Genomic DNA, 23976 nt, shown 5'->3' with positions numbered 1-23976 from the left:
TGCAAAACAAGTGTTTTTAAAGTGATTCATTATTTCAGTGTTCCCAAACCTTTTTGACCCAAAGTACACCTATTCGATTATAAAATCTCAAGGCTCACCGTTTGTCAAAAATGTTTCAAAAAAATACATCCGTATACCATTTTCCTCTTGTTTTTTTTTAAAGTTAAAATTATCACATTGCCCAAAATGACTGTATAAATGTTTCCTAATACTGTGGCTCTGGAGGTAATACAATTTTCATTTTCATTACTAATTGTGCTTTTTTTTGGGGATTTTGTTGTATTTTAACCAGTTTTTTAAGTTTTCCTATACGTGTGTCTTGTTTTTGTCTGGAAAAATAACTAAAACAATATTTAAAATCAGTAAAAATGTACTTGTTTTTACTTGGCTCTAACCTTCAGGTGTTTTTCAGTAAAATAAATAAAATCAGTAAAATCAAACAAGAGTTGTACTTAATTTTATCTATTTTATTATTTTGTTCGTAGTGCAATGCTAGCTTTTTAATAAAAATGTTATTAAAAATATTTTTCTCTTCTATGCCATCATCAAAAAATTGATTCATAAAGAGAGAAAAAAGGAATCTGCTGCCACCTACCACTATGGACGAATGTTACAGATAGTCAGCTGATTACTGGAAGATAACAAACATACTGAACAATGGCTTTTTTGCAAAGATAAAATTGGGCAATTTCCTGCAGATCATCACTCAAGTTCTCACAGCACACTCATTTGAAAACACTGGAATAATCCACAACTAGTGTACTTTTTTAAACCCCTCTTTATATATTTCATTTTATTTTGGGGGGATTGCCCCCCTCCTTCGCTTATCAGCCTGACTGGAACCTTTCCAAAACCACGAAAGCTATTTTGAATGTCCTCCCTCATCAAAAAATAAGCATATTTTTACGTGAAAACCTTTTATATGGCTGGTCTCTCCCTCGCTATTGTGAAAGGTCGGACATAATGTGTAACAGCCTTGCTTGAGTCCTCCCACTAAGCATATGAATAGATTTTTTTTCCTTGATGATGGCTTATTATTTGTGACTTATTACCGCGCCCCCTACCGTGTTTGACACTGGCTCACAAAAAGCTTTGGGAAACGTCATTTATTTTTTCATTTTTTTATGTGACCACGTTTGACTGTCTACGTCAATGAAAGGGCACGGTAGTTGTGTCAAGAAATGTGGCAAAAATCACACATAAGAAAAAATAAAATTTGACGAGACCTTCAGAAACAGTTAATAATCGATTGATAATTAAACCATTTTGGCTCACCATTAAAAAAAAACGAGTTACTCAAGATAAGACCAAAATTGCTGATTGATTAACTGCCTTATATTGTGAGAGACAATTAAAAAGGCAAATATTTACTGTTGAGACGCTTTAATTTGGACAACCTGGAATGCAAAAGCAATTAACGGATTCTAAGAATAGTACGTTGGAGGCATAATAATTCGTTTACTGTATGTTTTACTTATGTATTTGGAGCAGTTAACTTGTGCAAAACTGACAGGTTTTAACATTACTCTATTACAAAAAGGGCAGTCCAAAAGCTAATTGCAATTATATAAATAAAACATACAGTTGATTGAAGAACTCTTCTAGTCATGACCGACACGTCATTTTTAGTTTTCCTCAAGCCACTCAAACCTTGATGAGGACATTAATTGTACTTTGTTAAAACAGACAAAAGCTAGACTTTACTTATTGGGATCTTTTCACAGGGTTATAACCTGTGCTTTAAATCCTTTAAAATGCTTGACTTATAATGTTTTGCTTTCAATGTTTGAAAGGTATCTAATTTTTAGGTAAAGTAATTCTAAATGCTAGAAATTGTATGCACCTTTCTCAACGCTTAAAAGTTATGCAGACATTGCTCCCTGGTGTCTTCGCTTTGTCACTGCATTTCTTCACTTGTGAGCAACTGCAGCTGGCATTAGTTTGTATGGCATTGTTCTAAAAAGGGTCATCACCCCCTACAGGTTGCGCCCAAGAGGATTGGTTTGTGCTACAGCTAAACAGGGCATTATGAAATGTGTATTATTATTTATTATGGGCAATTCTATGTATTATTTATTATTGGCAATTCTATGGGCCGTACAAAAACAATAGGGTAGCATTTTTCAGTGGTAAATGATAATGGGAAGAACTTCCAGTAATTGAACATGTAAACTACATATTGACATCATTTTACCGAACACCTATGTGGGGAGAGATTTGTCTCGAGAAAATTTACAAGCATATTTTGAAGATCCATAAATATATTCCTCCCTTTACTCAAGATCTGAAAGTATTTCGTTTTGGTAAGCTTAAAACATGTGTAAGTCACAAATATATGTGCGGATCTGCAAATTTACACCAGATTTCTTCTTTCAAAGGTACTGGAGAAATTGAAAAATTGGTTTTTAAAGTCCTTAAAAAGTCCTTCAATTCGGCAATGATAAAGGTTTAAGATACTCTTTTCTCGGGAACGTTCTTGTTTAGACATCTAATGAACTAAAAAAATGCTGTTTCTGGTCTTTTATTGTGTATTCAAAGAAGTAAGATTATATTATTAAGATACACAAAATTGAAGTTACGTGATTATGACTAGATAAATGAATTACTTATATATTAAGAAAGTACATAATTATAACTAAAATGGACAGGGGACAACAGAATCGAATTGTGTTTTTTTTATTGATATCGAATTTGTGAAAACACTAAGCAGCTAGTTTAGACATAGCACTAAATAAAGACTTTAAAAAGAATAAATGACTGTCGGTACAAATAGTTGTAGTGATGTAGTGCTTAGAGACTAACCTACTTTGTAATAATAGTCCAATGTTTATGAATGAAAATTGTAACAATAGTGCAATGAAAAGAAATGCAATAACTTTTGGCTGCAACGAAAATCCCCCAAATAAGTCGCAAGGTATATATTTTCACAGTTTCTTGCAATAACAACAAAAAAAAAGGAAAAAACCCTAAATTAGTCGCAAGATATGTTTTCACAGCTTTGTGCGCTTGTTTAGGGAGGTGATGGCCCTGGGGAAGAAGCTGTCTCAAAGCAAAAGCTAAGTTTTGCTTGATGATGTCTGCCTGTCTGGGTTTTAAGCCCGCTGTTTTTTCTAGCAGTCGGAGTTTGTGATTTTGTGTTTTTGTGTCTCGTGGAGATGAACTTGAACTTGAGACAGGCAGCCAGACACCATCTGTGCAGCAGGGCTAATGAATTCAGCGCATTCATTGCTGCAAGAGCCAACCTAGGCCACCAGCGCCATTGATGAGCAGATGACCCCTATAGTCTGAGTTAGCTCTTCATCACTAATACAATTCAACAATAGCAGCTGCCAGAAAAGGGGGACACTAGAAAAAAAATCAGCAGAGTTGTTGACATGTCGTCTCTCTTGTCGCCATTTTGAATAATTAAAAATAAACGCTCGGAAAAAAGCGTAACCAATTAGGGGACAATGTGAATTCCTGCCGTCCTATTTTTCCTTCGCACGCGCGAGATTTTCCTCCTCTCTGGTTGGTGTCACCACGGCAACAGTAGGTGAGATCACCTTGTACAGGTTTTTTACGATGGCTGGCCGGTTTCCATTGTAGGGGTCACTGAGATTTTCCAAGCTGAGAGCTACTTTTTTGTTAGTGACGCATTCCATGGGCTACGATTGGTATGCATTTCTACATTGACATCTTAAGATGCTGTTACTATGTTATTCTTACGTTATTACCAGGTTGCAATTAATAGAATTACAGATGAGGCCGGGATACAGTATTAATCTGTTCTGAGGTAAGAGAAATTGCCATATAGCAGGGGTTAAAAACCTACAGTTAGTTCCAATCCCTCGGTACTCCAGATGAAAAAATTAAGATAAAAAAATTGTGTATAGTACTACTTATTTGTAATACACTTGTTTAGCAAGGGTATTAAAGTTAAATGGATGGAAATTTGTCCAAAAGCCAAATTTGACAATTTTTTAAAAACTGCATTTTGTCTATTGAAGCTAGTTGACGCTACTAAAACCTAAAAAATATATTGAAATATAATCAGATAAATAAAGCAATGTTTTCTAATGGCTCTGCCAGTAATGTTGAATTTCAACAGGCACAAAAAGACACATTTTCTTAATATGAAAACTCGCATCACATGAACATTAAATGAAATAAGCTGGTATTGATAGTTGTTAATATCATGCTAGCTGCAGCTAATGAATCCTAAAGCTAGCGAGAGTGTCTGCTATGTCAGCTGCTAAAGCACCGCTAGTTGCTTATGTTGTGCAAGCCGGCCCCTAAAGAAATGCTAGACAATACAAATACTAAAGCTAAATATGGGATCATTACTTAAAATAAGCACAATCACATTATTTTCCGGTGTATAATTTTCTAGATAGCTAGCTAGCTACTGTTATTCAGCCACCATCAGTAGCCTCCAGTCTCTATTTTAGCACAAGTGGGCTAATAGACTTCCAAGAAGAAGAAAAAATTGCCATTTTCTATCATTCTCGTAATAGCGGCTGTAGAAAATCTTCTTGTGTGCCACAATATTTGACATATGGTGTATGGGATTAAAATACATTATAAAAAATATACATATAAAGTAAAAATGACATTTTCAGACCATTTACCATTTCATCTACCTTTGGTGTAACGTGACTTGAACTGGTTGAGTAGAGTAGAAGGGGGGGGGGGGTGCATTGGGAGGGGCACCGTGTTTGTGGCCCCTGGTCTACTTATCATTTATAAACCTTTGCAAACATCTTATTTACCGCGTCTGTGTTCTAAAGAATATACTGTACTAGAAAAATAGTAGTTCATGCACTATATGAAAACACATTTTATGTAGCATTCACGGATCCTTTAACCCCAGTGCCGTAGGGGCGGCCTATGGTGTGTCTGGGGCAAGTAGGGCCTGGCAGCGCCCATCCCTCTCCAGGCTGTTTTTGGGGTAGGGGTTTGCTCCCCCTCATGAAAAAGATTTCCATGGTTACCAGTAACAGGAGAGACCTCCTGATCTGACTCAGACACAGCACCTTTATCATCCGGTCTCTGTGGTTTTTCGGTGCAAAGCATCATCCCGCTCTTCAGAGATTGTCTGGCCCTTGGCATTGACGGGCAGCGGTGTTTGACAACACCGATACTCGATCCTGAATCACTGGGGGGAAACTATATTGTTTTAGAACTTTGAGTATCACACCGTACAATGCGCGTTGCATTCACTTGTGGCTTTCCTATTTTTCTTGAAAAACAAACCTTGTGGCGATGACGTTACGTCCTTTGCCTTTGTGACATGTTAAAGGCTCATTGTCCAGTAAAGGTCTTTGTTTCAGATATTTTGAGATTGAAATAATGTATGTATTTAAATGAATAGATGGATTAAAGTGAAATTGTTCCCTCAAAATTGAAAAATAAAATAGAATAAGTGAAATAAATTATTTAATAAAATCGTCCATAAATAATAGACAAGTAAATACAATAATATCTAAATGAAAAGATGTGATATGAAGACTACACACCAAGCGACAGTCCTGACTTTAAAAAAGTGTGATGACAAAAAAATGTCTCGGTGCTTATGCTTTTTAATGGCCTAAGAATAAACGTTATAGTGATGGTTAAAATGGGAAGATTGTATCAATTTTCGGAAAATAGTATCAACCCGATAAAAGTACTTCCTCAGTATCAATAAAATCGGGTTTTGGATCGTTCTGTCTACTCAAAAGACTGAATGACCTTGCACGACTTTGAAATATTTCGTGCTGCAGCAATTAATGACATCATGCATGGCCACTTAAGTTTTTTTTGGATGCTGAGCTCTGCCGGACCAATCACTTGATTCATAGCAGTGCTTGTCAATTTTTTTCTGTCATGCTAAGAAGAAGTGGGAGTGCCATAGCCCCCTAGTGTTGTGGAGGTAAAATTACACATTATTGTAGGACAGTTAAAAAAAAATGTCCCTAGGGTCTAACGCGTGCCTTTTTGACAAAGCCTCGCAGCCCCACTATTTCAGGACCACTGATTTAAGGGCATGAAGCAAACCTCAAATTTGTATCAATATTTTATTTGTTTTATTAGCTATATCCAGACAATTCATTTCATAACTAATATGGCCTGGAGAGGGATGGGCGCCACAAGGCTGTACTTGCCCAAGACACACCACAGGAAATGGTGCCCCTAGTGGTTAAGGGATCTGACCAACCAACTATTCCTTTGTTTAGTACTCATTCATCGTTTCAGTCAGGGGAGGGCAACTATTTGAAGTCGCGAGCTGCATTTGGGATAAAAAAATATATTTTCATTTATAAATAATTATACATGCAGACATTAACATGTTATATTTATTTATTTGTTTCATCAAATTGGTTTTGAAATGTTCACAATTAAAGAAAAATAGTAAGTTAGGTCCTCGTTTTTAACACTAAACGTGTGAAAGTTTTGCAGTATTACTGTAGTTGTATTTTTATTTATTTTCTTGTATTTATTTTACTATTTCTGCAGTTGGACTGTTGTAGTATTTCTGTAGTATTTTAGTAGCATTGCTATAGTTTTATTTTTGTAGCATTTTTCAGTATTTCTGCAGATGTATTTTTGTAGTATTTCTGTAGTAAAATGTTTGTGGTAAGTCTGTAGTATGTTTGTCTGCCACTGTTGTGTAATTAGACCAGGATGAATAATGCAGCAGCTTAAAAACATATTATTTAAGCAGTTTCATGGGCAAGTATGATGGGAAGCATCTTTTATGCTGCAATTATCCTAATTTATTCATACGCAGTAGTATTTGCATAATCAAAAGTCATTGGAGCGCAGATATCAGAAGCTATGAATGTCAGGCTGCTTTACAGTTAAGTGTGAAAATAATATTTTGAGCACCTCTGTACTGATTACATTTGTTGTTTTTAAATATCGTTACTATATCGAAAGGCAGAGTATTGGAGGTAGATTTTATGAGGGGTTTTAGTGGGTTTGTGTGGTAGTCCTTGGAAAATCAATGAGACGTGGCTCCTATACTATTCTATTCTTTTCTATTCTATTGCAATGTAGTGTGTATTGTTAACAAGATGAGACATGGCACTCCTTAATAAACATGTAATAAAAGATTTAAAGGAAAATATAAAATTAATAACAATATTAAAGGATAGAGTACAATAGAATGGAATAGAATAAAATTGAATCGATTCGGAATAGAACAGTCTTTGTTGTGGTTGGTTGATTGATCCCTAAACCACTAGGGATGCCGGGCACTCCAAGATAAACATGTAATAAAAGAGTTAAAAGAAAAGATCAAATTAAAAACGAAGTTGAAGGTACGGTGTGACCCCTACTGTTAAAAAAAACAACCCTTCATTCGTTAAAAAAAACAAAACAGATTTTATCAATAGGGCAATAAAAAATGATGTATCATTTGAACATGCATTTTAAAGATACCCCTAGGTATATAATGCAATAGAATAGAGCAGAGTGAAGTGTGGTTCCCTTGATCACTAGGTCCTGGGGCACCATTTCCTGTGGTGTGTATTGGTGCCTGGTGCACAAATGTTCCACCGGGTCTCGAACTGGGCACCTCTCGCATAACATACTGACATTGTTTATAACAGGATGAGACTTGGCACTCCAGAATAAACAGTAATAAAAGACAAAAAGAGAATCAAAAACGAATATTAAAGGGACTGTGTGTATTATTCAGCGGCTCCTAGTGGTAAAAAACAAATCAAAAACAAAAACCCAATATTGCCCAACAAAAAGAAACAAAAAATAATAAATTTACCTATGATCTAATAGCCCTAACCCTGACAAAAGTCTTAAAAGAAAAGATAAAATAAAAAATTGTATTAAATTAGAATAGTCTTTATTGGCATTGATTACAATTAGATACGGTAATTATTGTATTCGATGACAACAAAGACCCTAAAGGTTTTGGATTTTATTCTATTCTATTTTAATACCCGACGAAGGACCGACAAAACCAAAAAGCCGTTCTATATATGGAGGCCAGCTTCCATTCGGCATGCATTTGAAAAATATATGATGGTGTTCACCATTTAAATTATATGACCACCCAGACCAGGGAAGAGGCTAGCGGCAGCGCTTACAGAATAGTGAGCAGGAGTTGCTACACTCGCATTAGCATCTGGCCCTTTTATGTAAATTTGATGAGAAAGGAGTCATGCATATACGCCCGAGCGGGGATGTACTCGCCTTAATATCCTTATTAGAGAGCCAACGAATTAAATATTTATAACACGGGGGCACGGAATAGAAGGGGCCTTGTACCGTTGGCGACGACGAGGAAGAGCTCGGCTTTTCTCGAGGTGCCACCATCTTAAAGCGCTTGCGAGAGGGGTACACCTAAAATGTCCGCCTTTTTTTGTCGATGGCGCTTTGAAAAGCGGCGTACTCAAATGTAATTGTAGGAGACGTTCATTTGCATAGATTCGTGTCCCCAATTATTAGCGGCGTTTCTGCACTGGCTATTTGGTTGTCTTGAATTGCTAAGATAAACACTGCTTTTTTGATGCCCTTTTCTATGCCTAACTCATTCGATGCCAGATATTATTCCTCAAATTGGGAAGCCAGTGCCAGCCAATATTTGCCATTTTGACTAATTTTTGAAGGCCTACAGAAAAAATTGTTTTGTAGCTATATAGGCAAAGGACATATACGAAGAAGGTTTGAACCCTCATATATTATTTAAAAAATTATATTTTATAGCTTTTACCATTGTTTAGCAAACAACAGTTAAACATTGCTAAGCTTCAGGTGCTTTTTTTGCATTTCCCTGAAGACAAGGGCACTCTGCTTGCACAGGATTCCCGCGGATCTTTGAAAAGTCTTAAAAGGCATTGAATTCACTATTCTAAAAATAAGGCCTTTAAAATTTCCAATTTTCAAAGGTCTTTAAAATGTGAACTCATTAATAAGTTTTAGATTTGTTTGAACTAATACGAGTAACATTTATCAATTGTCTTTATAATTCACTCATTTACTTTTGTGGCAACATTGCATGACTTGGACTATCAAAACAGTGATGTGGTTTCAGTCGAGCCTTTCAGAGCAGATGCATGTCTTACGTCTGCCCACAACACACATAGGAACTTCGGACAGAGATGTTTACTTTGAACCATGGGAAAGTGTACATTTCATGACATTTGGCTGTCCGACAAACGTTTTTCACCATGGCTAAAAGGTGTTCCAGGTAATGTGTATGTGGCACGATGTATTGTGTACAAGAAATATTTGTGTTTTTTTGTTTTGTTTGTTTCAATTGTGTTTTTTGACAACTTACTCTTACATTTATTTTAAGAAAGTATTAAAAAAAATCTCAAGTCTTGAATTTTACTTGCCCTAAGCTGTACAAACCTTGTTACACAAAAACAGATTATTGCAAAAACACTGAACTGATGTGTGAACAATGCATAAACTTTGCAAGAACTTTCCCACAATGTCTGGCGACCATGGTTCGGCGAACGTGCACAAGACGTCATCCCAGTCTCTGATCAGACCATGACGAGGGGACTTCATTATCTTTTTTTGAAAGGAATAGCGCTGTTGAAGAGTTAACTGCCAATTACTATTTGTCCATATAGCGCATCTCTTACCACACTGATTCACTGCGCCTATTCGCCATACTGGGGCACCTACACACACTCATTCACAAGAAAAAGGAAGCAATTAGGAAGTTTGGCTTCTTTTATGTATGGACAAAGATCTGATCAAAGCGACTCTTACCATCTAAACCACCAGATTTACATTCTGAAATCATTCCCAGAGGTGTGTTACTTACTGATGATAGCGCTAAACCCTTCATAATATTATTTTTAAGTAAAACAAGAAAATTTTGTTTTTTTGTACTCAGGGACAATGCTCCTGAGAACATATTTATGTTATGGCATTGAAGGAGCTAACAAAAGGGAACAAAATATATGTGCAAAAACAGCTCTACAAAACAATACCATAATACATAAACATGTCCCCACAGGGAGTAGACCTGTGTTGTTCTTGCCAATCAACTGTGTTATACCATACTATATTATAGTATATTATACTACCCTACCCCAACCTATACTACGGTACACTAAACTAGAGTGAGCTACACTACACCATACTGCGCCACATTATACTGTATTATACTATACTACATAACTTACTGTAAAAACAAGGTAGAAATATGGTCAAATTGGAAATTTAAATGCTTACATATGGTGCATTTAATGTACATCGTATTAGGTACAACATGTATTTTCACAAAATGCAAATTATCTGTGTTATCATGCAAAGGTAAAAAAAAAAATACCAGTGACAGTATTAAATGTAAATTTGCCTTTGAAAACCAAAACACACACACAAATTAATGATCTTAAAAGCGCTAGCTTAGGCACAATGCACATCCACAAACAAACACACGACATTAGCATTTTCTTTCATCTTCAAGTGCTCCTAAGGCACCACGCCAAGAAGGAAGGATGCGTGAAATTATTTTCCACCGCCGCATAAAGCGCACGACCACCTAATATCCTGACGCTTGTTTTTCTTCTATTTTTTATTACATGTAATAAGCATGGCACGCTTCCTTTGGTTGTATTTTCTCGGACCTCGGCGTTGGTGATTAAGTGGACGCGTGTGCATGTTGTTAGCTTTTGCATGCGTATTAGCGCTCCGACTCCGCCCAAAAGAGACGATAATTAAACGGATGCTTGTCTGAACCCACAGCTCGCTAATGGACTGTTACCGGGAAGGAAATAAGACTGGGAGCGGGGGATGTCAAAGCAGAACTGGAATTTATAAGAAATAATCAGGCGCTGAAGACCACCTTCCATTTACTAATAATCTCTGCAGGTGTTCGGTCTTACTTCAGCTTCTTCCTTTGTGTGTTTATGAATTTATCGCCGATGCTTTCTTGGTGGCGTGATGAAAACGTATGCCACACATAGTGCATGAAAATGAACGCAGGGAATGAAGTGGGGGAGGGGGTTACAAAAAACTGATGTAGGACATATACATACAGTAGAACTCCAAGATATGACAAAGGTCTTGGGCACATTTTGACATCGAATATCTTGGAAACTAGTAATGATATAAAAACATCTGTTTGATTCAGAAAGATTCAATTTATACACGGCATGTTTAAAGATGTTCGATGAAAGCACTATTTGGTCACAAGCCAATTTTCAAATTCTTGCCAAACGCGTCCCAGCATAGCATTGTCAATGGTTGCAACAGTTTCTGTTAGATGTGCCTTCAGCTCATCCACGTCTCTTGGAATTGAGGGCACATAGACCTAATCCTTTCACAAATCCCTACAAAAAGAAATCGCATGGTTTGAGAGGTGGGCAGCCAGGACATGCGAATATGACCATTTTGCCCAGACCGTCCAATCCATCCGTCTGTTGTGTTCAGAAACTGTCCAACCCTTAAGCTCCAGTGTGGTGGCGGCCAATCCTGTTGGAAGATGAAGTTACCAGAGTCTCACTCAAATTTTCCATGTTCAATCACATCTTTTGAAGTAGAGGGGCGTCACGTTCTTTTAGCTGGGCTTTAACAGCCATTCCTTATGACTTTACATTGCAAGCTCACTATGTACTTCTTTGGTGGCTCCTTTCCGAATCTATCCAAAATGAACGCTGAACAACAGTCCAGGGTTAAGTTTTTTTATTTTTTATATGCAAGCACACAAAACCGCTTTTCTGGTTGAGTGAACTCCATTAATGGGTAGAAAAAATAAATAAATACATCAATAGCCTTACAAAAAAACCTAAATGTAATAAGCTTTAAAATGGCTCAACTTTCATCTTACTACCATTCGTTGTTAAGGAGATATGGGGACTTCAAATGTGCCTAAGACTTTTGGAACGCCCTTTAAATCCATTTTAAGGTGGAAAAGTGAAAATTGTATATAGGAGAGGTTAGAAACCTATGGTAATGGATAGCTAATTCGATCCAAAACACTGGCACCCCAGATAAAAACATTAGAATTTGTGCTACCTATGTGTATGATTAAATAACAAAATGAATAAATATACATGTAAAGGAAAAAGGAAATTGTCTTTATCTTTTGTCTGACTTCAATCAAGCCGGTACATTGGAGTAGTGGATGGATGCAGAGGGCGCAGGAGATGGCAACGGCTTATTAGAACAGAAATAGACTTCTATTTACACGTATTACCGCTTCTTTTTTTTTAATAATATTCCAAATGATCGATTGGTTACCGCCATGCAACATAGTCAAGGTAGCGATTCGGAAGCCCACTTTATATTTCTTGATGATCGCAAGTTTTGTTTTCATGTTATCATGGTTTTACTTCCCTATTTAGCGTCACGGCAAGCCTTGGGACCCATAACATTTAAGTACAGTACAAAAAAAACAGTATTGTATTGCCAACACTCAAAGTCTTTATGAAGGAAACAAGATTTTGGACTCAATAAAAAGTAAGGAGGATTGTGTGAGGAATTCGTTGTTGTTGTCGTATAGTGGTGAGAATGCTGTAAATGGTGTTCGAAAAAAAACATCTCATTCACGCTGTAAAGTGAACTTGTCATAAGGTGGGGTCACTGTGACCTGGTGGTCTATGTATTGAGAAGTTAGCCCACCAATCGAATTTAACACTGACGAGGAAGAACAAATATTCACGATTAAAATGACAGTCAGAAATTGTCGATTATTAACATATTTGCTCATTGCTCTGTGATTTCTTTGCTAGGACCCTCACGTTGATTTTTTTTGTTTTATTATTTATGGTTTTGTATTTGATGGTGCCGATATTGAGTATAACTGTAATCCAATTAAATTGACCTCTTATAAACAAAAAGAAATGAGACTCTCATAAAATAAAATACCATACCATGTCATGCTATTGTATACTGACACTATACGAATACTATATTTTTACTATTGGTCAGGGGAAGAAACTCTCTGAGCCTGTTAGTCCTTGTTTTAGGGACCTGTAGCATCCCTAAAACAGGTCAACGAGGTGGTGGTCTAAGTGCGAGAAGTCTTTGATAATATACTCCAGACTGGGCAGAGGGCCATAGATTATTTTCTGGGTTGTGTTGATGACTTTCTACAAGGGTATTCTGTCAGGAGCGCTTCATAAAATTGATCTTACTCTCTTGTAAAGACTTTCTCCTTTTAATTTGATATTTTTGTTTTATTTCCGTAGAAATGAAAAAGTGGAGCTACAGCGGACTCTGTTGACGTTCTGTTTGTGATTTTCCTTTCACTGGATCTTTCTGAGGTAAGCTCAAACTGCGTTCTATATGTATAGATATATATATATATGTATATTATTACTATAAGACATAGCTTTGTAGACGCAATTGTGTCTTGAGTGCCTTTGGTAGTTCATGTAAATGTTTAAAAGAGAATAATAACACACACAGATGCACTCAGTAATGTAAGTGTGCAAGATACTCTCCAAAAACATTCCTTCCGGCTGTGCAAATCCATGCCGTAACACTAATCGGCCTCATTTATATCCTGTGGAGGACGTAGTTTGCTTTCAGTCCATCATTGTTGAAGTGTTAATTTTGATGTCACCGACAAATTACTTTTATAAGACTCTTTTGGTACGAGGAAATATTTTTCTTTGCTCGAAGCAGCAAGTTATTTTGTTACTTTTTGAAGTCAATTAAAGTAAAAAACAAAACAATGTTTTTATTTTATATATTTATGTTTTTTTTTTTACTTTAGTTAGTTTATGACTATCTCCATTTACTGTCAGATTGGAACCATAGAAAAATTAATGCAATTTAGTTTTTTTTACAATTTATTTTAATTTATTTTGTTTTACTTTAAACCTTCAATGAAATTGAAATAAATGTAATTACAATTTAATAGTAACTAAACAATTAGCGATCATACAGTACAGGTTTCACTCTTTAAAAAAGCTGAACAATTTCAATTTCCTACCAAGTTGCAACCACAAACTATCCATCCATCCATCCCTCCATCATCTGCACCACTTATTTTTGTTAGGGTCCCGGGCGTGCTTGAGCCCATCCCAGTGTTCTTGAGGCAGTGGGCAGGGGACATCCTAAGCCGGTTGTCAGAGCCACAAACTAAAAAACATAAAATGAATTTGATTTCGTATAATTTAATATTTGGCTTGGTTTTATTTCTTTAAGCTCAAACATTAAAAAATATAATGAAATAGAACAAAAAAATAACACGTCACAATCATACATTATGTGTTTCCCTTTCTTTTTTCCCTGCTAGCTTGAAAGCATCAAAGGCTTGCTTTGTGTATTTATGTGCTATTTGTAAGTCCATGCTGTAAGATAGCCAGCTTTGTGTATTTATGTCTTAATTGCTGTAAGATTAAAAAAAAACATAAAACAACAACACATGCCAGCATGTACTGGGCTTTAATAGTCTGGGTCGAAACTATAACCATTACTCTGAAATGATCCCTTAAGGAGAAATGAGGGAAACAAGAAAAGTCAAATCTCGAATACACACACGAGCACTTTTTAGGTGTAAATGATTTACTCCTATTTATAGTCTCTTTTTATGCCGGGACGGTCCATATTTTCCGCTCGGATGCAAGATGCCGTCCTCGACCATTCACTATTTTCTGATTCCTTCCATAAGTTTGCACGTATAGCATTAGCCAGAACGTTCAATTAAATCAGACACAACAGCAGTAAACGAATAATCACTGTCTTTCAATGCAAGTATTTCATCCGGGTAGGCGTGTTGGAGGATTCTGGTGCGTCCCCACACAAACAGAACAAAGGATATGCATATTGTGAAATCATGCAAATTAATGCAAATCACCAGCAGCAAGGGAAAAACGAGGAGGGGGAGTGGGTGGAGCTTGCAGAGAAGGATGTCTCGTGCCTTTGTACACAAAGTGGAGGACAAAATGTCCTCTATAATGACCCGTTTATTAAATATGCTGATTTTTGATCTGTATATAGTTCTCTCTATGTAGTCTAAGACGGTGTTTCTCAACTGGTGGGTCGGGACATTAAAGTGGGTCACAGACCTGTTTTCAGTGGGTCTCTGGTCTTTGTCTTAGCGGAATAATGCTAGAAAAAAATAAGTGAGGGTCAATTAAACTCCTTAACAGTTGATGGCAGTAATCTGCTTCAAATGCAAGTCAAGACACCCCATTTCACAGTACAGAAAAAATATGGTTTGTTCACATATATTGAGCACGGGTAAACAAAGATACCTTGAAGATAAAGCCACTGAAATCATGCATTTTGTTTTGCAAAAAAGGGACATTGTGTATTATTTAGCGCCTCCTATTGTAAGAAAAAACTTGATTTTATTAAAGAAAACAATATTTATTTGAATAATAAGAAAAATACACAAACTATTGTATAAACATAGATATTTTTCGAAAATTTCCATTCTTTTGACGTAACATGAGGCTCATCTAGAGAGAGCTGACGTGATTGCCAGCCGTCTTGCTGCGACGAAAACCCTTTTTTTCCTTTCTTTTTTCTTTTTTTTAATCTCTTCTTGTTTTCTTTTTGTTTTTCTTTTCTTTTTTTTCTCACACATTTGCTGTCTTTCTGCGACAGGTAACCCCAAAAAACAGAAACAATTCAAAGGCAAAAAGATTAGAAGAAAAAGAGTGCGGATCGGTCACTTTAAATTCCCGCAATTTGTGTTCTTCCTTGGGCTATTTAGCACGTGTTTTCGGTTGCACAACATAATACAGCGACATCCGGCGGTCAAATATAATACACTGTCCCTAGCGCGTTAAAGTTAATGTTATTACTTCAAGTCGTTTTGGTTTGGCTGGTCATTTTTTTTTTAAACGTGAATAGATTATACTATCTCTGCTTTGAACTTCATAATTTTTGCATACAATTAGTTCGAGAAGCGGATTTTTTTTTTTTTTTTTCAATTTAGGCCGCAGCTTGCAATTAGGGTGGAAAAATGGGTCAGACCAGTCGGGAACCACTGATCTAAGACATTGAAAACACGTCTAAAAGAATCTTGCAGATGACGCTTTATGTTGAGAGCGCCGATTGTAAAATACAAAGCGCAAAAATGATGCCCGTAAAGCCCTGCATTTTTGCAATATAACATTCATATAAAAAAAAAAAAAACAGCCTGGGTGCCTTTTTTATGAGCATCTTGTCTCTATGAATATTTACACACATGCACACACACTCTAAAATATTACACCTTCATTTCTTTAGAATAGAACAGAATACCCTTTTTGTCACTATACATTAATACAATAAGATTAAGAGCATCCATCATTGCAAGCCACTGTACAAGCACTACCTTGTGAATATTGCCTCTCTATACTATCTTTTTTCCTTCAGTCAGGTGATGGCCAATGAGTTAGATGATGTTGATGAGGAGGGACCCAAAATGAATGAATAAATATACCTAATAGGTACAAATATATATCTAGAAGGGTTCCAAAAATGTACATTTGTTGGCGATATCATCACACCCACAACTAGCTACCAAAGACTGTGGGTAACCACACTTTGTTTTAAACACACGTACGTACACACACACACACACACACACACAAAGGTGGGTGCAGTTCTAAAAAAGACATTATGCATAATGACGTGAATATTTCCGAATGTCTAACGAGCTGAATTTTTCCTTAGATCGATCCACCCCATACACCCGCTTTTTTTCAAATCCAGCAGCACATAATGATGCATTAATTGCGGTCTGTGTTATTAGTCTCCTTGGCGGATGTGATCATTAATCTTATCAGATTATGCACAAGCACGAGTTGTGTAATATCGAGACTTTAAATTATACACACACTTTGATATGTGAGGGAGCAAAAGCAGCGGTCATTGAGACTACAGATGCCGTGCTGATCTTTTTAAAGCATCTTTAGCCTCATTGTTTGGAATAAATTAGAATGGAATAGAAAAGAATTGCCTTTATTGTCACGGATTACTATGTAGTCGTTTACAGCCCCATTACATATGTCACTCCAGGAAGGAAAAAAGACAAATTAATAAGAATAAGGGTTTTTTGTTTGTAGGCAAGATATTAACTTTTAGGGATTGGTGATAGCCGTGTTACAACATCAATAACCAATATCATACACTGTGTATATAATTTTGCTTGTTTTTGTATAAATTTTTGTTTCACTATATTTTATCCTGTATTTCTAGTTAAATAAAATATAATACAAAAGTAATACTTACCTAATTTGTCTGACATGGCCAATACTGGATGATGGTTTTGTGATATTTTTCATAAGTTATGAAAACAAATCCGAATAGTAACAGTCCTCTGTCATCTGCCAAATAGGGGTCTTTTTTGCTAGGCTTTAAAATTATTTTTTACATATTTTTACCAGAGAAAGGGGGGTTACAATTAGCAAAACAGGAAGAAATTAATAAAAAAATAGAATAAAAAGTAATTTAAAATTACATTTAAAATAATAAAAATGTCTGCTATTTGATACAAATTTATACCTAGGAATTAATAAAACAATTAAAACACACAAACATTTACGATTACATTAGTCATAATATTATAATTTTTATTTTTATTACAAATAATGAGTTCAAAATACAGTAAAATGGAAAAATATATTAATTTAATTTCCAGATTAAATTAAAATTACATTTAAAATAGTCAAATATATCTGACAATTGAAAATAATTGTATTTTTAAGAATTCATAAAAATTCAAACACACACAAAACTTAACTTTAATATTATTAATAATTATTAATTAATTATTAATAAAATAATAATTATGGAAAAAAGTTATAGAAATTTAGTGAAATTAGATTAATTATGAACACAATTCAAATAATTGAGAACATTTTATTTAAAGCATTACTTAAAAAAAGTTACTGTTTCGTTGTGATTGGAGTAAAGGTTTAAAAATAAAGTATTTAAGGTACATTGTGAACTTAATTATGTTCTAAAATTAAATTTACATTAAATATAGATTTTTAAAAAGTGCCCTGCAATTGATACACATTTCCTTTTTTACTGTAGTAACGAAAAACACACACACAATTTAACAATGGTTTCTAATTGTGTTATTGTTTTTGTTGTGATATATGATTCGATAATAAAGATGATATTCTTATGATTGAATTTGAAATAAAATATTAAATTATTACAGTAGTAAAATAATAAAATGCCAGCAATATTTGAGTTGATTTGTAATACATCCAGAATGTCCTACATTTTAGTCTTATCATTAAAGACTAGTTTTTGGTGTGCGCTATATAATCCGCAGTGCTTTATAGTGCAGAAATTATGGTATTTTGTGGTGTTGTATAATTTGCATACTGTGCACAATATAAGCGCGTCTGTAAGTATTACTCTACTCCAGGGATGTCTAACTCAGTTTGGCTCTGGGGCCAAATCTAGACTTTTGGTTCTCAGGGCGGACCGGATCACTAAAAATTTAATTTTTTTTAGGTTAACTAGCTTTTCAGTAAATGGTATTTCACCTTAAAATTCAGCCAACTTTAGTACCCTTTTTCAGCACGCAAACTATACTTACAAAATGAACGGGTCAAAATTTTCTACCCACCAATAAATAATGGAGATTCAAGAGCAGTCTAGCTAGCATTTAAAAAAAATCATAATTAGTGGAATTTAATGCTCATAATTTTTTTAATGCATACTTAAATAAGTCAAATACATTTAATCAAAATAATAATACCTAGTACAATAGTTAACACCATGACTCAATTCAAGTCGGTCTTTGCCAATGTTTTTGTCCAATGATTCTCATGAAAGAAATAAGTATCACTGTAATGCTGCCGAACAGATTGATTGATTGAAAAAATTATACCCTGTACTTAAACGAGGCAAATACTTACATTTGTGGTCAAAAATCAATATTTACCCAAACAGTAATTTAAGTCACTGAAAGTTTCTTCATTTGTGAGGCATATCGATAAACTCCATCGTCATACATTTTACAATATGTAAGTGTACTGTAAATGCAAATATTGTATTAAATTTGGATTCTTAATTTTTAAATGCCTGTTATATCAAAAGTATAAACATTAAAAATAAATAACTTATAAATTACACCATCCATCGACAAAATTTGGAGCTCTCCAATTTGCTATTGCTGCTAAGCAACATTGATGTCTATCTATGCCGGAATGTTGCATTTGATTGTTAGGTTGCAGCATGTCCCAACAAATGCACTCAATACTTTCCCGCGATCTACCAGTACTACCTCAGTGATCCACCGGTAGATCACAGCGTATGTAATGAGCTCCCCTGGACTACATATTAAACTACTAGGCTTGGTCTACTAAAGCTGTGAGTATATCCTTTACTGCCATGAGGGAAAATTTGGTTAAAAATCATAACTTTGCAAGACTTTTTTGATATACACAGAAATTTAAGCCTGGATTATGTCATCCAACCTCTGGGCCATATGTTTGACATGACTGCTCGATTCAATACAACAGAATACAAAAATGGAATGAACGCTGGAGTCACAAAAAGACTGAAACAAAGATGAGGAAAGACACGGAAAAAAATAAAGATGAGGCTCATTTTCCGTGGGCACCCAGTGCCGTCTGTCTGCATTGCAGATCGCTGAGCTTAAAGTGGGGGGGTGGAGGACAAACAGGAGATGGGTTTATGCTGTCTCTGCTTTGGTACACTTTGTTTTTTCGCCCCTTTCTCACCTCCTCCCTACTCTGAAATATATTTTCTGTCTGCATCAAATGTCAAGTTAATTTCCCGGGTGCTATGAGCGATATGTCCTCCCTAGTGTGTACGGGGAGGGGTGCACGGCAAAGAGGGCTGATAGTTGCTGAGGGTAGCTTCAGTACAGTATGTATAAATTGGCTCCCTGTGAAGGGCTTGAATGTGTGTGCAGAACGTGCACACGCATTGATATATTCACGCGTGTGTGCCAAAATATGATCCAATTATTAATAGATGCTTTTGTCAGTGTTCCTCTTCTCATCTGCCTGTCCTTATTGAGCATTCGTATGTTCGACTCTTTTAAAGGTGTGTGTGAATGGAATTTTGCACACACACGCACACAAATGAATGCTTAGTAATTTAATATCAGGCAAAAAAAAAAGTATGTCGGATTCGACAAGAATGCATGGTGGGGAGAGTCGCTTTCTCATTACGGGAGTTGCACCTTAAAAAAAGGAAATTATTAGGTGTGCATGACAACTATTTTTTCCTACTGATACCGAAACTAATAATGAATAAATCAATGTTTCTGGAAACCAGTACTGATAAGGTCTTATTTCTTAATGTATACTACATTTTGAAACACAAACCCAATTATTTTCATGATTTTTGTCAACAATTACACAAAAGTGATACCGTTTTGATAAACATGTCTCCAAAACTTGGTGTTGGATGGACGATTCTAGGTTACCTGGTATTCAACTTACACTGAACCTTATTTTCAATATGATATGTTCATAACATACAGCATAGATAAAGTTACTTCCTCTTCCCCACATGCAAACATGCAATAAATAAGGCACAATACAAATGACAAATATAAGTCACAATAAAAAAAGGATGAATATAAAAATAGAATAGAATAGAATATACCTTTGGTTCAAATAAAAAATGGGCAAAGAATAGCCAGAACCTAAATAAAGCAGTTTTGCATTGATTTGGCAGAAGACAGAGGTGTCGGAGGGGGTAGAGCAGGGAAAGACAGTTTGGATTCCTGAAAGTCTGATGAAAGACGCTGTCATTGAGCCTGCTGGTTCTGACTCTGATACTCTGCAGCCTTTTCCCTGATGGCACAAGGTTGACGAGGCCTAAAAATGCTCAAGAACCTGCACCCAAAAGTAAAATTTAAACTGTACGTGATATATATATAGTTGTTCTGTACAAATCAGATTTCCCTCAGCCACAACTGCAACCGGTTTTAACCCGGGCCTGTTTTTTTCCAATCAATCTATCAATCAATACTTACTTTGTTTGTAATTAATAACAATATGAGAATATATTGTTGTGAGCACAATAACACCCACTGCGCAGTTCTGAGGTCATGAGATCGAACCTCCTGTGTGGAGTTTGCATGTTCTCCCCGTGCTTGCGTGGGTTTCCTACGGGCACTCTGGTTTCCTCCCACATTCCAAAAACATTCATGTCAGGTTAATTGACTTGTCCAAATTGTCCCTTGGTGTGAATGAGCGAGCAAATTGTCTGCCCTGCGACTGGCTGGCAACCAGTTCAGGGTGTCCCATGCCCACTGCCCGAAGATAGCTGGGATGGGCTCCAGCACGCCCGCGGCCCTACTGAAGATAAGTGGTGCAGATAATGGATGGATGGATGGATGTATATACTGTATTGCTAAAAGTAAATTTGCTTTATGGGTATGTTCATTATCTAATATGTCACTTCTAAAACATCATACCAGTGTTCCAATACACATGCCTCGGCTAATCGAGATTCAATCCAATTCATACAAGCATGTATACAGGAATATTATATTTATCCTCAATTGTGATTGACACTGTCAAAGAGTTAATGCATCAGTGCAATTCTCATTCCCTTTGCTCTCAAAATAATAAAACGATGCAGGTCAATATTTGAAATCCTGAATAATGTCGGGTTAATTGCTCAAACTGCTTTAATTCTCAAACTCATTAAGCTTTAAAGCTTTAACATTTAACAGCACTGCTAAACACAACCAAACAATCTCATCCATCCTGGCCATAGCTCATTTCTTTGTTTAAAATCCACAATAAAATGAAGCGATTCATTAGGCTGCTTTAACCCTGAGAACTGAATTAGGTTCTTTAAATTTGAGTTTAAGCTTTAGAGGAGTGGTTCTAAACTAGTCTGACTTAAGGTCCCACCATTTCACCCTAATGACGAGCTGTGACCCAAATCAAGAAAACAATTCCAATTCTCAAATTTATTGAATTAAAAGATTGTGCAGTTTAAGCAGTGATAGAAGAATATATTCATCTTTTATCAAAAAACAAAATGATCAGCAAAACCAAAACGACTTTAAGTACTGTATATACTCGCATATAAGGGACCACCTAAAACTGCATTTAAATAGCCACATACTGAAAGAAACTTGCATCCAAAGTATTAATAAAACTTGGACCTGAAACATCACTAATTATTTATTTATGCAGATAATAAAGATTAATGTACTGAGAAAAAGATTTAAAAAAATAACATTTTTAAACTAGCAGCACTTCAATGGCAGCCGCAGATTATTTTCGTATTTCGCAATTGTTTCCTTCTTACACTTGATCGTTGTTGTCACGGTTTGCCACTTTTCCTTCCCTTTATCGCTAACCCATTATTGCGAGAAGAAAAGGGGAATAAAACAAACAAAATCACAATAAAATTAGATGTGGTCCCTCTTAAACACTTTTGGGACAGCGCTGATTGACTGGACAGGAAGAAAAGATTATAGCATTATAGCCATATACTGCTAAAGAGTAATTGACCCTCAGTGTTTTTTCTTAGCATTATTTTTTCAAGGCAAAGGACCGCGACGCACTGAAAACTGGGCCACGTCCCACTTTTGGGTCCTGACACAGCAGTTGAGAAACACTGCTTTAAATCTTTAACTTTCGACAACACTGCTAAACACAAGCGAACGATCCTGGCTATCCTGGCTGGAGCTAATTTCTTCATTTGAAATCCCGAATAAAATGGAGCAAGCTGCAGGCAGTAGCGCTATGGCTGACTGAAAGAAATAAGGGGAAAGTCTCTTGTGTGATGGCCTCAGATCATATAAAAGAAAAAAAAAGATGGAGGCACGGAGGGAGACTTATCAAACGGATGCTTGTGGCGCAGACGTAGTGAATCAGTGCATTGACAGCTCTTTCACTATGGCGTTTGCGGCGCCCAGCGCGGCTACGCTAGCAGCTCTATGCAAATGCGACATCATGAATATGCGCAATTAGGTGGGACCGGAGTCATTTTTCCATGTTATGGGACGTGACGTGTGCAGGCAGAAACATACATCAGCATAAAAATGACTGACAAATGCGTCGTTCTCGCCTATGCAATTAGGATTTTTACATGTTGTTTTTCTTTTATACACATTTACAGCTGCAAGTGACAAAAATAAAAAGGATCTCATGCATTATTCCTATAGGGAGGGGGTCAGCAAACCTGCGGCTCAGGAGCCACATGCGGCTCTTTAGCGCTGCCGAGTGGCTCCCTGGCACCTTTACAAAAATGTTTACAAATTAATAAAGATGGGGGAGGGAAATGTGTTTTAGTTTTAGTATGATTTCTGTGAGAAGAGAAACATCGGACAATAACGTTTGACACTTTCCAATGCTGTAAAAATGTGTAGAATAGGTACTAGAATTAGAGTTGTCTTTATTGTCATTGATATCAACATTGTGAAACATTGTATGCAACTAGATTAGTCATGGCACTCCAGGGTAAAACATTTAAAATTAAGGTTTTGAAGACGAAAAAAAGATAAGAGTATCAGGATGAAAAGGCAAAATAATAAATACTGTATACAAATAAATAAATATATATATATATATATATATATATTTTTTTTTTTGTTTTTTAATTTTTTTTTTTTTTTCCCCAACAGTTCCGTGCAATAGTATGCATTCTTTTCTGTTCCATTTGGTAACAACAAAAAGCCAAACCCAATTTTGTGTGTTCATTTAGGGTTGTGATGGCCCTTGGGAAGAAGCTGTCTCTGAGCCGGTTTGTCCTAGTTTTGAGGGACCTGTAGCGCCTACCATGGGGCAACAGGTCAAAGAGTTAGTGGCTGGGTGGGAATTTTCTTTTATTATGTTAATGGTTCTGCTACAGTATGCCAAGCGGTCTTGTCTTCTAGACTTGACAGGAGGAGACTATGATCTTTTGGGCTGTCTTGATTACTCTCTGTATGTTTTTCCTTTCCACTGCTATGCTCCTAGCACACACACGGTGATGCCGTGTGCCAGAATGCTTTTGACTGCTGCTTTGTAGAAGTACACCTGCAACTTCTGTTACAAGGTAGTCCTCCTTAAGGACCCACAGGGAGTGGAGTTGCTGCTGGGCCTTCCCCAGAAATGGAAGATCAGCTAGTACGAGTTCACGGGTGGGAAG

General features: G+C 36.1%; 1 long non-coding RNA gene across 1 annotated transcript in view; it reads left to right on the top strand.

The window, feature by feature from the left end:
* Positions 1–23976, top strand: part of LOC148365907 (uncharacterized) — a 57927-nt gene that overhangs the window by 8963 nt on the left and 24988 nt on the right. The window contains exon 2 of the long non-coding RNA XR_015850429.1: positions 13131–13205. This is a non-coding gene — a long non-coding RNA (uncharacterized LOC148365907). The remainder of the gene's footprint in view (positions 1–13130; positions 13206–23976) is intronic.

Source organism: Urocampus carinirostris, chromosome 5, assembly GCF_059441175.1.
Source record: "Urocampus carinirostris isolate Australia breed hairy pipefish chromosome 5, RoL_Ucar_1.0, whole genome shotgun sequence".
Lineage (NCBI taxonomy): Eukaryota > Metazoa > Chordata > Actinopteri > Syngnathiformes > Syngnathidae > Urocampus > Urocampus carinirostris.
The sequence above is the reverse complement of the archived record's forward strand: the minus strand, read 5'-3'. Positions and strand labels throughout refer to the sequence as shown.